The sequence below is a fragment of the Sceloporus occidentalis genome, unplaced genomic scaffold (genome assembly GCF_023333645.1).
Source record: "Sceloporus occidentalis isolate IW3139 unplaced genomic scaffold, rSceOcc1.0.p SCAF_8, whole genome shotgun sequence".
Lineage (NCBI taxonomy): Eukaryota > Metazoa > Chordata > Lepidosauria > Squamata > Phrynosomatidae > Sceloporus > Sceloporus occidentalis.
In genome coordinates, this window is record NW_028316988.1 from 28,693,956 (window position 1) to 28,709,832 (window position 15,877).

The window sequence follows — 15,877 nt, forward strand, 5'->3', positions numbered from 1 at the left end:
CTCCTGGGCCGATTTGCATTTTCACACCTCCCTGGCTCCCTATTGGCTCATCAGGCCCCGCCCCTTGGGCTCAGGCCCCGCCCCTTTCGCCTGCCTTCCTTTCTTTCGCCTGAGGCGGTGACGTCGCCGCCTGGCCCCCTCTGGCCACGCCCCCTCTGTGTGTGTGAGGATGGAGCCACGCCCCTGGGTGACGTCAGCCCGGGGAATGACATCACCTGGGAGGGTGGCAGGCTGGAGGGAGCGCGCGCTGCAGCTTCTCCCCCTCCCTTCCCTTCCCTTCCCTTCCCTTTTTTTTTGGGTGGGTGCATCCCCTTTTTTTCTCCCCTTCAAAAGCAGGGTGGGGGCCATTTGCAAAATTTGGGGGTCCTGGGGGGTGGGGAGGGGGACCCCTTGGACCCAAAGGGGCTTGGATGCTCTCCCAGCGAGGATGTGAGGCGAGGCCAGGCACCAGGTAAGCTGTCCTTTTCTTTTTTGTTGCAAGCCCTTTGCAATTGGGGGGGCATCGGGAGGAGGAAAGGCACCTTGGTTGCATATGAATAGATGTATGATAGATATGCATTATTTTTGCCTTGCAAGAAATCCTACCCCCAAAGGGAAAATAAATAAATAAACAAACAAACAAGGAGGGGGGTGTCTTAAATGCCTATAGGTGTGTGTGTGTGTATTGCAAGAAATCCCACCCCAAACGCAAAGGAATCATAAGGGGTGGCTTTGACATATATGTGTGTGTGTGTGTATGTGTGTGTGCATTGTAAGAAATCCCACCCCAAAGGCAAAGATATCAATAAGGGGTGTCTTTGACACACACACACAGATATATACATAATTCGTGCATTGCAAGAAATCCCAAAGGCAAAGAAGTAAACGAATAAGGGGATGTCATATACATCCATATATATGTATGCACATATATATAAATATTATTTTTGCATTGCATGAAATCCCACCCCAAAGCAAATAAATAAATAAAGGGATTGCATGAAATCCCACCCCAAAGACAAAGAAAGAAAGATATAAGGGGGTGTCTATATGTGTGTGTGTGTGTGTTCTTTTTGCAGGGCAAGCAATCCCACCCAAAATGCAAAATAAATAAATAAATAAGGAGGGGTGTCTTAAATAAATATACTATATGATTTTGCATGGCAAGCAATCCCACTCCAAGTGCAAAATAAATAAATAAATAAGGGGGTGTTTATATATATATATATATATATAGTTACATATAATGTTTGCATTGCAAGCAATCCTACCCCAAGTGCAAAATAAATAAATAAATAAATAAGGGGTGTCATTCATATATATATATATATATTTAGAGAGAGAGAGAGAGAGAGTGTAGTTACATATAATGTTTGCATTGCAAGCAATCCCACCCCAGTGCAAAATAAATAAATAAATGGATAAAGGGGGGTATCTGAAATATATGTGGGGGTATTCTTTCTTGCATTACAGTAAATCCCTCCCCCAAGTGCACATTATATAGAGGGGGTGTCTTAAATGTAGGTCTTATTTTTGCATTGCGAGAAATCCCACCATGAATAAATAAAGGAGGGTGGGTGGGTGTCCAACCAAGGCCTCCCCTCCACCATCCAGTTGCCTTGCAAGGAGGGAAGGGCAGCCTTGGGGAGGATTATATAGAAGTGGTTGCAACCTTGTCTTCTGTCTTTCTCTATTACCCCCCCCCCCTTTTTTTTTTTTTTCAATTCAAGGAAGGGGGAAATGGGGCTGGGGGATGGCCTGGCATTGCTGAGAAAAAGGGGAGGGGTGCCTTTGGCCTTGTCTTGGAGAGAGAGAGAGATGGGTGGGTGGGTGGGTCGAAAGGGGGGGTCCTTGAAGAAAGAGGAGAGGTGGGGATGCTTGCAAGGAAGGCATTCAGGTTTGAAAAGAGGGGATCATCTTGGGAAATGTGCATTGCAAAGGGTGGTCTTGCTATATGGATGTGGGGCAAGGAGGATGGCTTTGTTTTTCCCTGTGGAGTTTTTCTTCTTAGGAAGGGTGGATCCAAGGTTGGGGAATGGCTGGGAAGAAGGTGGCAGATGGAGATGCCTCCCAGGTCCCACCAAGATGACTCTTTGCAAAGGATGGTTGCGATGTGTGTGTTGAGTTCTCTCAGGGACTTGCCTTGGGCTCCCTGGCCAAGAGCAGCCTGTTGTCAAGCTGGAGGGATTGTGTGCGAGAGAGAGCCAACATGAAGACATCAGTTGGGTGGACCGATAATTAGAATCTGGGCTCTCCTTGGCGAAGGGAGCTGTCCAAGCATGTCTCCAGAAGCTCAGAGGTGGCTTTTTCCAAAACCGGGTGGACACAGAAGAAGGGAGATGTGGTTTTGGGGTTGGGTTGTGGTGTGTAAGTTGTGTGTGTGTGTGTGTGTTGGATGGGAGAACCTACCAAAGATGGCCCTCCCTTGGGTTGCAAGTCAAAGAGGGGTCTTGGAGGACCATCTGTGCATCGCAGCTGGGTTTGAGAAGATGCAGCAGAACAAGGGAAGGGTCTCTTGTACAACAAAACACCTCTCATGACATCTTCTGGCGATGGAGGAGTGATTTATCCTCCTTGGGTTGGGTGGAGGACAAGAAATGACTTCCAAGTCCACCCAACTCCTTGGCTGGACATCTCAGGTCCTCCTTGAACATCCTTCTGAGCTCATCGGTTGGGAGGAGGGATGAGAGAGACACATGCTTTTTCTTCTTTCCCCTTTGCTGGTGCATCCACCATTCTTGGTTCTTGCTTTTGGGGTGGCAGTTGTTTTGTCTCCATCTTCTGGTGTTTGTGTATACACCCTCAACTCTCCTGTCAACTTATGGTGACCTCTTGAATCTTATTGAGGTATGCTCAGAGGTGGTTTGGCCAATCCCTTCCTCTGAAATATCACCTACAGCACCTGATAATTCATTGGCGGTCTCCTATCCATGTCCTAACCAGAGGGTGACCCTGCTTAGCTTCCAAGGACCTGATGCCTTTAGGGTATTTGTGTGAATGTATGGATGTGCCTTCAAGCCATCCGTTGACTTATGGCAACTGCATAAATGTCTGAAGATTTTCATAGGCAAAGACTCGTGTGGTGGTTTTGCAAGGCTTCCTCTGAAATGGAGCCTTGGTGTTTGTTGGTGGTCTCCCATCCAAGTTCTAACAGGGCTGACCCTGCTTAGCCTCTAAAATCTAGTCGCTTTAGGGCATTTCGGCTACTTTATCTCCTACTCCCATATATATGTACACACACACACACACACACTCCCTATCTGCCACCTGTTTTGCACCTCTCCCTCAAATAGAAACACCATCTTCTGCTTTCCCAAAGCTGTTGAAGTGTCACCAGGTGGGCGAATGCGTAAAGTCCCAATGGTGGGTCCTCCCTTGGACCCATTTCCCTGCCAGGTAGCAAGAGTCTGATTCATCCATGGTGAAAATCCCTCCCGCTTCTCCGCTCCCCCTCTTCTTGGCCTGTTCCTTCTCCTTCACCCACACCCTGGTTGCTCAGATTCCCATCTTTTATGGTCATATATGTGGTTTGTGATGGCAGACACAGCACATGAGCACATGCATGTGCCCTTTTGGCAGCCAGGATCCTGTCCCCCCCCCCCCCCATTGCACATGACAAGATTGAAATTGCAGCTGCCAATTCCTTTAGTCAAGAGGTCAAGACCATGTTTGCGTGTCCACTTTGTCCACCTTCTTTTGTGGCTTTCCTTTGGTCTCATTTGTGCACAAAATGGACACTCTCTCTTGATGCGCAGGCTGGCGCAACCTTCCTTTCCTTTTGCGCAGTGAGATTGCCACGGTTTCTTCTTTACTCCTCTTCCCCATCTTGCCTGGTTTGCTTCTGAACAGTATTGCTTCACTACAACCAGTGTTGTTGTTTTTGTTGTTGTTGTGTGCCTCCAAGTCATTTTTGACTTGTGGCCACCCTAAGGCGAACCTGTCATGGGGTTTTCTTGGCAAGGTTTGTTCAAAAGGCGTTTGCCATGGCCTTCCCTTAAGGCTGAGAGAGTGCGACTTGCTCAAGGTCACCCAGTGGGTTTCCACGGCCGAGACGGGATTCAAGCCTAGCTTTTTAAACCAAGGTTGCATCAATTTGGCATCTCTAGAAAGTGCCAACGATGTCTTGCACACCTGTGGTAGGCATGTATCGGTCTCTTTAAGCAAGTTTTTCTTTTTTAGGGGAGAGAAATCTGTTGCATTTTTGTCACTGGGTGCAGAAATGAAGCGTCTCCCCGCACCGTTGATATTTGTAACTGCATGCCGGTTAAAATAAAAAAACAGCCAAATTGTAGTGCCATGCTGTCACCCTTAAACTAGGCGATGGCAACCGGTGACACTGCCCAAGCTGGAATCCAAGCTTAGTTTCCTACCTTTAAAAACAAAACTCAGAAGAGCACTTTGCCGGCCAAAGCGGGCTTTCCTTTTTTATTATTTTGCAGACCCTTTAAAAGGTTTTCCCCTCCTCCCAAACATAAAAAAAAGGTCAAATCTTTCCTCCGACTCACCCAAGAGGTTGAGTCAAACTCACACGCCCAAGCGTTGGCACCCATCCATTTGGCGTTCCTCTCCCATACCACCCCCTGAAAAATCTCTAAGCTTTGGATATCTCATCTCCAACCTAACTGGCATCTCAGAAAGATGGATCCCATCCCGTATTATTGGCTGGGTTGTCTATTTTTCTTTCCATCTGTATTGATTCTCTTTCTCCCAAGGGGGGCGTTCAAGGCGCTTCCATTTTTCTCACTTCCCACCGTGTGGGAGCTCTGGGTAGAGAGCTGGTCATACATATGTGGGCATAGGTATCCCTTGATTCATCCAGTAGGAGTCTTGTCTTAAAATGATGATGATGATGATGATGATGATGATGATGATGATGATGATGCCATAATTCAAGATGCTTTCCTGGTCTCCTGGGCAAATGCTTTGATTCTGGGTTCTTTTTTGATGCAAGAAGGGGCTGCCATGGAGGGTTGTGGACTCTCTTTGAAATGAAAGGTTGGATGGACATCTTTCAGGAGTTGTGGTTGTGCCTTCCTGCATGGCAGGGGGTTGGACTACATGGCCTCGGGGTCCCTTCTAAGGTTCAATGGTGGTCTTTCAATAGAGGTTGGATGGACATCTTTCAGAAGTTGTGGTTGTGTCTTCCTACATGGCAAGGGGATGGACTGCATGACCCTTGAGGTCCCTTCTAAGGTTCAATGGTGGTCTTTCAATAGAGGTTGGATGGACATCTTTCAGAAGTTGTGGTTGTGTCTTCCTACATGGCAAGGGGTTGGGCTGCATGACCCTTGAGGTCCCTTCTAAGGTTCAATGGGGTGGTCTTTCAATAGAGGTTGGATGGACATCTTTCAGAAGTTGTGGTTGTGTCTTCCTACATGGCAGGGGGTTGGACTACATGACCCTTGAGGTCCCTTCTAAGGTTCGATGGTGGTCTTTCAATAGAGGTTGGATGCACATCTTTTAGGAGTTGTGGTTGTGTCTTACTGCATGGCAGGGGGTTGGACTACATGACCCTTGAGGTATCTTCCAACTCTAAGGTTCAGTGGTGGTCTTTCAATAGAGGTTGGATGGTCATCTTATCAGGAATGCTTTTTGTATGGTGATAAGGTGGTCTAAATGACCTTTGTGGATCCTTCCACCATTAAAATTTGATGGTGGTCTTTCAACAGAGATTGGATGGAGTGCTTTCTTTGGATATTCCTGGACTAGGTGGCCCCTTCCAATTCTTCTGTAGACATCTGCCTTGCTTTCGAGTGGGTTGCGAGAGCGGGGTTGGTTGAACTTCCACCTCGTATCCGTGGTGTCCCAACCTTTGGTCCTCTCTTTATTTTGGACTTCAGATCCCCAAAGACCCATCAGTCAGGAGCTGAAGTCCAAAACACCTGGAGGACCAAAGTTTAGATGATAGCTCACACTTCTTCCTTCAGTTTTGAGTCGGAAACCTTTCTGACCAAGGCAGATCCTCAACAAAAAATACACCTGAGAGGCTTAGAACGGTCTTCTTCTGCTTTTTCTCTTTCCACTATTGTGATAGGAAAGCACCTGTGGTTGATGCTGAAGGGTGTGTGAGTGTGGTCTGTAAGGAAAACACACCACAACGAACCACAAACGCAAAAGGGAAGAGGATCTGAGCAGCTGGGCTGTGGGAGAGGAAGAAGGAAGAGGCCGAAATAGTAATCGAGAATGAATCAGACTCTTGCTACCCGGCTCAGAAATGGGTCCAAGGGAGAACCCCCTGCTTTGACAATTCTGGATGACCAGAAAAAGCAATGCATTCCCCCTTTGGTCCTCAAATACAGTGGGCTTTGGGTATCCACTGGGGTTTGCTTTCAAGACCTCCGTGGATTTAAAAATCCGTGGACGTACAAGTCCAATTAAATATAATGGCCTAGTAAAATGGTGTCTCTAATATACAGTGGCAACATCAAGGTTTGCTTTTTGGAATTTATATCTTTTTAGAGTATTGTCAAGCCGTGGATGGTTGAATCTGTGGATATGGAGGGCCAACTGTATACCGCCTTGGTTTAAATAGGTGATATTCTGTAGGTTCGCTGCAACATTTTCTTCTCTCTCTTCCTCTTTTCCTTTCCTTTCTTTCTCGCCTTTCTCTTCTCTTGCTTTGATGCCCCCCTGGGTCCAGTTCTGTAAAACTGTGTTCTTTGAAAGCATCTCCAAAAACAAGGTGTGAAGCTTTTGTTTCTTCTCCCGCATCCCCTGCTCTTTAGGCGTCTTCCGAACACCTGGTTAAGTGTGACAATTTTAGGGCCAGCCGTCTTGACCTGTTGCTTTAGATAGAATAAGGCTGTGTGTCTGTGCCTTCAACTTGCCTGTTGGTTGATGGTGAGCCCATGAATTTCAGATGGTTTTCTTAAGCAAGGAAGACTCAGAGGTGATTTGGCCAGTTCCTTCCTCCAAAGAACAGCCTACAGCACCTAGGTTTCATTGGTGGTCTCCCATCCAAGTACTGTCCAAGGCTAACTCTGCTTAGCTTCCAATACCAGATAAGATCTGGTGTGGCCATGCTTTCAAAGTTGCCTGTCAACCTAGAGTGACCCTATGAATTTTATCAGGTTTTCTTAGACAAGAAAGACTTGGAGCTGGTTTGGCCTCTGAAATATTGCCTACAGGACTTGGCATTCATTGGCAGTCTCCCATCCAAGGACTAGCCAGGGCTGACCTTCCTTAGCTTCCACGATCAGACACGATTTTTAGGATATTCAGACTTGCCCTAAGTAGGGTTTTTTTTAGGCCAGGAAGACTCAGAGGTGGTTTTGCCAGTTCCTTCCTCTGAACCAGAGCCAATAGCACCAGGTATTGGTTGGTGGTCTCCCATCCAAGTGCTATCCTAAGCTATCTCAGCTTAGCTTCCAAGATAAGATAAGATCCAGGGTCTTGACTTTATGTGTCTGTACATGCCTTCAAGTCACCTGTTGACTTAGGGCGACCCCATGAATTTCACCGGGTTTTCTTATGCAAGGAAGACTCAGAGGTGGTTTTGCCAGTTCCTTCCTCTGAAATAGAGCCAATAGCACCAGTATTGCTAAGCGGTCTCCCATCCAAGAACTATCCAAGGCTAACTCTGCTTAGCGTCCAAGAGCAGAAAAGATCCAGTGACTTCATTTCATGTGGGTGTGTGCATGCCTTTGGGTCCCCTGTTGGCTTCTGGCGACTGCATGGATTTTGTAGGGTATTCTTAGGCGAGGAAGACTCAGAGGCCAATCCCATCCTCTGGTTCTAGCACCTGGGAGCTGTTTTGAAAAACCCAAAGAAAAGAGCAGGCATCCCCCTTGGACTCATCCCCACCCTCCATCTTTCCCTTTCCCTCCCTCCGAAGATGTCTCTGCCCTCCTTTTTGCAGCTGAGTTTTGGACCCAGCTTTGACCAAGGAGAATTTCCACGGGGGAAAGCGATATGCATGGATTTCATTTTGGAAATAAAGACGTGCAAGGAATCCCACGTGCCGTTCTTTGCTTCGTGGCCTTAAATAAATGCCTTTTGGCGTTCCCCCCCCCCCCCCCCCAAGTTAAAGGTTTTATTTTGCACCTGGACTTAGTGGAAGAGGTGTGTTCGGGTGCATTGTGTGTGCATTTGCCTTCAAATGTGTCACTCTGTGGCTGGTGCATAAGAGGGAACTCTGAAAGGGGAACTCTAACAGGGACTTTGCCTGCAACGCCGTTCCTTGTTCTGCAAAGAGCAAGACGTACCAGGGAAAGGAGCTGGTTCTGGAAAGACCCGATGAAGGTGTGTCCTCCCAATATAACGGTGAGGTGGAGGGACCCAGAGGAGGGTGACTAATATGGTGGTTGGGGAGGAAAAAACGCCGTTTCGGGCTGCAGGAGGCAGTGGCGGATTAGCATCCTCCGTTGGATCACCTTCCTGTTCAGTAGTCTTTTCTTCCCTGGGTTCGGATGCACTTGACAAAATCCCATCTCCTTCCGGCGCTTTGACTCATTGATTCCCAAATATTAAACCCATTCGGAGATCTCGTAACTGCCGGTTGGACACCACTATGCTCAGGGGGATTCTCTGTGGGCTCTTTTGATGCGCCTCCGAGGAAATAATCGCATGTGCTTGAGAAATCTTGGTTTTTCTAGCAGGTCCTTTTTCTTCCTTTGGATGGTAACCGTTGGAGTCCAAATGGGTGCATTACGACATCCTCCTTTGCATCTGAAGAAATAGGCTCCCGTCGACGAAAGCTCACGCTACCGGCTTTGTTCGTTCCGTTAGTATCCAAGGTGCTACAAGATCCCTTTGCATTTCAGCATCCTCCTTGGCGATAAATCCGCCAAACGTTGAATGTTTTCTTGGAGGCGACCAGGAGTTCCAACCTTGGGCTGTCGTTATTTTATTTCATTTTGATTTCCGCGTCCCACCGTCGGATGGATTTATCGCTTGCCAGGCGTGCCATGCTCTCTTCTTTCTCAAAAGCGGGGCTTTGTGGCTTTTCGACAGGCATGTCGGCAGTGCCCAGAAATGCCTCTCTGTTAACAGTAAGTGATTCGTGTGAGCTCTTTGGTTTCCATTATTTGGTAACATTAGTAACATGGTTTCCACATTTGTTTTTTTGGATCCGATGTATCCCTTGCTCCGTTAATTCGCTACCACCGTAGACGATATTCTCATTTCTTTCTTTGTGCATTTTGAGATCTGCATTGGTGTTTGAATAGTTTGCCTCCGATTGCAGGCACTTGGTACAAACAGGGTTGCTGTAACCAGGGTTTGTTTTGGAGCACCCCAAAAATCTGTAGCTGCCCATCTTGTGGGGCAGGATGCTTTTCTGTGGCTGCACTGCAGAAATATTCCAGTTTGACACCACTTTAATTTCTAATTGTAATTTGGTAAGAGATTACTCCCACCTCAGTTAGAGAGCTCTGGTGCCATGGCAAATTGCATTGCACAGCATGGAGCCATGGCATTTAAAGTGGCATCAAACTGGATTATTTCTGCAGTGCGGATGCAGTCTCCGTGCTTCTGGTGATTCTTCAACACAAGCACCCCATCACACCTCTCTCAACAAGGTGTGTTTGGCACCCTGTTGACCAACCAAGACATCTATCTAGTTTTCCTTCTGCTTTTTTTTAAATATAGAAACATATTTTTTTCAGCAAGGGATGTTAATGGACTCTTGGGGGCCGTGGAGCCAAACTGAGCCGTGCTGGGTTTCTGAGTGGCATTTTTGATTTGCTCAGTTCTCGAGGCAGAACCTCCGATGCTTCTTCCACCCATGCTTTTCAAAATTATTATTTGGAAACCCGGTTGGAAGCAAGTGGGCGAGGCGAGGCGGCAAATCCACCATGAAATGGGCATTTCCTATCTATTTTGGGGGAGAGGAAGGCACCCACAAAGTCCTTCTGGTCTTGCTCAGATGCTTGGGCGAACAGGCGTTGCTGCCGAGCTACGGATAGGTATGTTGGATTTTCTCCTTTGCAGGAGAAAGGAAGAAAAAGCCTGTCTGTGTGTAAAGAATTAATTGCTTATGAAGTCAGAGCATGCAACAGAGAATTACCAAGCGCTTATGTTTTGCAAAAAGGAAAGTATGCCATGCCTTTGCACAGCAGCTGTTTTTAAAAAGACGATGCCATTCACTTAAGATGCAGCCTGAGGAACTTTGGCTGTCCTTGGGATGACAACGCTGGATGGGGTTGATGGGATTTGGAGTCCTGCTCCTCCTGGAAAGCGCCAGGGTTTCTGGGGGCATCTGCACTGTAGAAATAATGCAGTTTGACACCACTTGAACTGCCATTTCGCCGTAATATAGAATCTTGGGATTTGAAGTTTGGATGAGGAAGCAGCACTGTTTGGCTGAGATGAGACCTGGTACAACTGGAAATCCCATGATGCCATAGGGTGGCGCCACAACACTTAAATTGGCATCAGAACGACATTATTTCTGCAGTGCAGATGCACCCTGAAATCCAAAGAGCCTTCAGTTGAATGATGATGATAATAATAATAATAATAATAATTCAACTGAAGACTCTTTGGATTTTAAGGTGCAGCTACACTGTAGAAATAACAACAACAACAACAACAATAATAATCCTCATGGATCAAGGCCAGGAACAGCAGCAAGTTGCAATGTGGACAGAAGTGAAAAGTGACAGAAAGCAGAGGATAGAGAAAGAAGCCATCTTGTGTGCACATGTGTGTGTATTTTTGTGTGTGTGTTTGTGTGTATAACAAAGATTTGGTACAGTTAGTTATAGGAGGACCAAGTTCTTGGTTTAGATGGCATAGACAAAGAATGCATTGCCATGCCAATGGCCATTAGCTTGGGTGGCTTTAAGCAAATGAATGGATAAATTGGCAGATCAGTAGGCAAGGTCTTTTGACCCGTTTGGGCTACAGTCGGTTAACAGAACCTCCTCAGGTGGGGATAGTCTATCTCTCTAACTTCTCCTGAGCATCTTGAACATCTCCAAAGAAGGCCATGGCTGCCTTCATGCCTTTTGGAAGCAAAATCATTGCATTGCATTGCTTCACAATATCCTGCAGCAATGAGTTCCATGGGTACGTTGGCTATTCTTCGGAAGCCCAAAGCTGAAATGTTGGAGCATGTTTTGTCTTTTCTGCAGAATTGCATGGAGTTCCTGTTCTGAAGAAGGAGAGAAATCATTTCCCTGGTCTTTCCCGCTGTCCCTTTTGGCCTCCTACCTATCTATAAGCTCGCTTTGTACATTCTCAGAGGCGCCAAAGAGCTTAAAGTAGATTTTCCCCGGTGCTTTTTGAACATCTGGAAGAACCTGCTGTTAGGCAGATAGCAAACTCCCCAGATTTTTTGGTTTTTTTTTTACCATCCTTTAGCATTAAAAAATGGAAAAGCCAGGCTTGAGGGCATCTATTTCAGAGAAACCGATAACACTGAACAAGCCCCTTTGGGAAGGATTTCCAAATTTGGGAAGGATTTCCAAATGTCATTGCTTTTCCCCAATCCACCTCTTCTTCTGCAACCTAGCAATTTTCTGTGCCAGATCTCCTTTACATCTTCTACATATTTGCATCCAAGTCCTTTTTTATATCCTTCATTTTTATCTGTGCATTTTTGAGCTAGAGAAGAAACCTGTTGACGGCAAAGCTGCAAAGACGGAGCATTTTTTTTACATCGCCGCACAAAAGATTTAGCGGCGGTCTGGGAAGATTGCCTAACCTGTGAACTTAAAAAGTTTCCAAGCTGTTTTTCCCCCTCCTTTTTCTTCTTTAGCCGAATTCTGGGACTGTTGCCAAAGAAGGTCTTAATTTCTTTTTTTTCCCTCTTTTCTTTTAAAGGCGGTATTAATTTATTTTTCCTTTTAAAGAGGTGCTAATGGCTTGGGGCCCGTTCCACGTCTCCGTGGTCAAAAAATAATGCAGTTTGGCACCATTTTAACTGCCGGTGCTCCATCTTGCCGAATTGTAGGATCTGTAGTTTGGTGCGGCAGCAGCCCGCTTTGGCCGAGGAGGCGAAAACCTTGCAAAACTACAAATCCCAGGTTTCTGTAGGATGGCGCGAAAGTGGTGTCAAACAGCACTATTTCTACAGTACGGATGCACCTTAGGTCTCCTACCTGCCTTGAATCCCATTGTGGGAGAAAGGCGGGGTATCAATCTTGGAAATAAATAAATGAAATGAAATAGATTCTGGATTTAAAGTGTGTGAGAGAGGAATGCAGCAGTTTTATGGGGAAAGGAGAAATGCACTCTGTTTGTTCTCAGGGGAACCCTTATAAGCCGTCTGCAGGCAGTACCTATGCTTGAAAGAGGAAAGGCCAACGGTCCTATTTTAAAAAGAAAAAAGGGACTACCTATGCTGGGGAGGGTTTTGGAGGTTTATGGGGCACGGATTTTGACAGAGATTGCATTAGTCAAACCGCCGAGGAAATATATTCCTTCTTGTAAATGCAGGAACTGGCTTTAAAAGAAGGGCTTGGCTACGTATGGCATGGGTTAAGTCCATTTGCAAGGACTCTTGAGGACTAGCAGCTTTATTTTTTTCTTGGTTTAATTTCTTCGCAAGGCTGGTTTACTTTGGGGATTTTTTAAACAGAGGCTTGAAGTTGGGAGTGCTTTGATGGTGTCTTCTTGCAATGCAGAATGGGGTTGCTCTGGATGACCCTTGGGGTCTCTTCCAACTCCAGTATTTCTATTGTGGGAGAAAGCATTTGGTGGAAAGGCTAAAGATGTGGGTTGCAGATGAGAGGGCTCCGGCAAGTGAGCCAAGCTATACATTTGTGCTTGGAGGGAGGTTCAGCATCCCAGATTGTAACAACAGACCCAGAATATTATCATCATTATTACTGTAGCATGTTTGACATCTACTTCCATTTAAAAAGCTATTACAATCCCTTTCTGCATCATATTTTGTGAATTAGTGATGTGACACTCCACCGGTCTACTCAAACCTTGGGTAGCTTCTGCTCAGATTTTGCTGTTGTTGTGTGCCTTCAAGATGTTTCTGACTTATGGCTACCCTAAGGCGAACGTATTATGGGGTTTTCTTGGTACGTTCCTTCAGAGCAGGTTTGCCATTGCCATCCTCTGAGGCTGAGAGAGTATGACTTGCCCAAGGTCACCAGTGGCCAAGCCAGGATTCGAACCCTAGTCTCCAGAGTTGTAGTTCAACGTTCAAACCATGCTGGCTCAGATTGGTTAAACCCGCCATCTCAGGCCCCAAATATGTTGTGGATTTCGCTGTCCGCACAGGGCTGTTTCTCTAATCCTGTTCCATTCCTCCTCCATGCCCCAGCTCCTATCTAACGTCTCTAAAAGGTGTTCAAGTTTTGCACCTGAAGGAAGGAGGAACTTCATGTTTGCTTTTCTTGGGGTCATAGTTGCAATTCTGTGCTCTCCCCTCTTCATATACAACCATTGCTTCCACTCCTAAAGCAACCAAATCTCTATTATTTAGATCTGTATGCAGATGACTGCCTCATTGTTCCAATCATGTAACCAGGAATTGTTGCAATTGCCTTTGTCGCTGTGTGCCTTCATGCCGTTTCTTACTTCCCTAAGGTATTTTCTTGGCAAGATTTGTTCCGAGGAGGTTTGCCATTGCCATCCCACGAGGCCGAGAGAATGTGACTTGCCTAATGGGTTTCCATGGCTGAGCGGGTATTCGAACCCTGGTCTCCAGAGTTGCCGTTCAAACCATTACGCCATGCTGCAATTCCTTTAGCTTGCAGCATTTCTTTGTTGTTGGGCCTTTACAACGTTGCATGAGGAACCTTGCAACATTGCATAATGGAACTTGCAACGTTGCATGTTGGGGTAAACCTGTTTTGGCATGTTGGTCCCAAGCGGTTGCGCATGAGAAGGAACTGGTTGCCATTCATAACTAGCGTTCAGCATGGTCTCTTCTGTGATTCTGTGATTTCCAGCCATCCAGAAGAATAGGACAATATTCCATGCATCGCTTTCGCATGCAGCCTGCCCAGTCTCAAGGGAGTCCAAATTCCCCAGTGTTTGCAACAAAGGTCTGTCGGCTGAAGCAAAAAGCTCTGACACTGGAGGAAGCCTTGTTTCCTCTTTTTTGAGAAAAGAAAATCAATGCATCAATTTCCCCCTTGCAAAAATATAAAATCCTTGCTTGTCAAGCTTGCAGTCACACAACATATGTAGAAAATGGACAGCAATTCCTTTGTGTGTGTGTATTAAACAATGCAATAAATTGTATAGTAAGTTTGACACAAATTTACTCTCCCGGCAGTTCCCTTTATCCAATGAATTGGATGTATCCAATGCATTGTAGGACGCACACAGACATAAACTGGGAGCCACCTTAAATCCCAATTTTGTTGGAAAGGTGGGATGTAAACAAGCATAACAACAACAACAATAGTTTTAAGAAATATAAACCCATGAGGTTGCCTTGGGCAAGTCACTCTCTGATGAACCTCCTTGCCAGGAAAACCTCGCAGGTTGCCGTGAGTCGGAGATCCAATCCGCACTTCAGAATTAATCCAGTTTGAGACGGCTTTAACTGCCACAGCTCAATGCTAGGGAATGCTGGGATCTGTAGTTCTGAGAACGACTTAGCTTTCTCTGTCGGAGAGCTCTGGTGCCCCAACAAAGGATAAATCCCAGGATTCTTTTAATGGTGGTTAAAGTGGTGTCAAACTGCATTATTTTGACTTAGTGTAGATGCATCCAAATTCCTCGTCTGGGCCCCATTTATTACTTATTTGGATTTATTCCAAATATCTCTGCTAGAAGAAGGTGATTCGCATCTCTGGCTGCCTGAAGAGGATGAAGGATTGGATTTGGTATCTTCTGCATGCAAAGCATGTGCTTTCCAGCTGAGCTCTAACCCATCTCCGTCCCTCGCATGCTAATTTCCTTTTCTCCGTATTGATCCAAGTGTCTGAAATGCCCGACGCGCCTCCACCTTTGTTTTCGAATATGGGCTTCCCTCATTGCAGCTGGAAGATGCAACCCCACAATCCCCCTCTGAATCGAGTCGCAAACAAAATGGCCGCTTGTGACCAGCAAAGGCTTCTGGGTATCTGGAAAGTGGGGAGGGAAGAAGTAGAAGCAGTTGCAATCTCTCCACGATCAGAAATCTTTGCAAAGGCGGTTGGCCGCCACTTCTCATTGCTTATCGGAAACGGTTAATTGGTCTCTGCCAGGATAAGATATAAATTTAATGAGATGGCTGGTATTTTACTTTCCTATGTGGGTTCGGCTTTGAAAAAAAGGCCTCCAAGGATGGTACAAATCGGTCTTCTCTTAAGATCAGCAAGGCTCCAAGGTTTGGAGTTCGGTGGTCCATCTCTCTGTGGACATCCTTTTTAAAATAATAATAATAATAATAATAATAATAATAATAATAATGGATGTCCACAGAGAGACAGACCACCAAACGCCAAATCTGGGGGTCTTGCTGATCTTAAAAGAAGACAGATTTGTACCAGCAATAATGATAATAATAATAATATCATTGTTTATTTATTTCTACAGCGCCATCCATGGGCATTTACAAACAGGTACAAAATAAAACATCTAAAACAATTCGATAATAGAAAATGCTATAATGCAATATTGAGATACAATGGAAACCCTCCATGCACACAGACATAATGCAAAAGAAAACAAAATAGGTGGCACCGATAATCGAATGTACTGAAGATATAAAACAGACTGAAAGATTTAGATGTACTTTGGCAAGACGGAGACAAAGAATTTGCCTTTATTTCCCCTCCTGAAAAGGAAAGATTGGTTTTTCCACCCATATCTGCCCCCTCACAATCCCTTTCAGTCCCCCATAGAGCTTTTGCAGAGTCTGAGCCGACTGTGTCTCTGAACATGCGCAGAGTGCAAGATCTCACATGCCTGTGTTCAACCCCAACATTAGGATCTCACATCCTTTTTTTGAGATTCAGGTTAGTCTTCAGGTCACACAAAAGGTGTACGTTTTCTTGGTTTG

The 15,877-nt window shown here is 45.8% G+C and overlaps 1 protein-coding gene across 1 annotated transcript in view; it reads left to right on the top strand.

The window, feature by feature from the left end:
- Window positions 1-379: 379 nt before the first annotated feature.
- The window catches only part of PTPRS (protein tyrosine phosphatase receptor type S), a 228,889-nt gene continuing 213,391 nt past the window's right edge, over window positions 380-15,877 (top strand). Inside the window, exon 1 of the mRNA XM_089535812.1 lies at window positions 380-451. The gene's annotated coding sequence lies outside the window, so the exon portion shown is untranslated. The remainder of the gene's footprint in view (window positions 452-15,877) is intronic.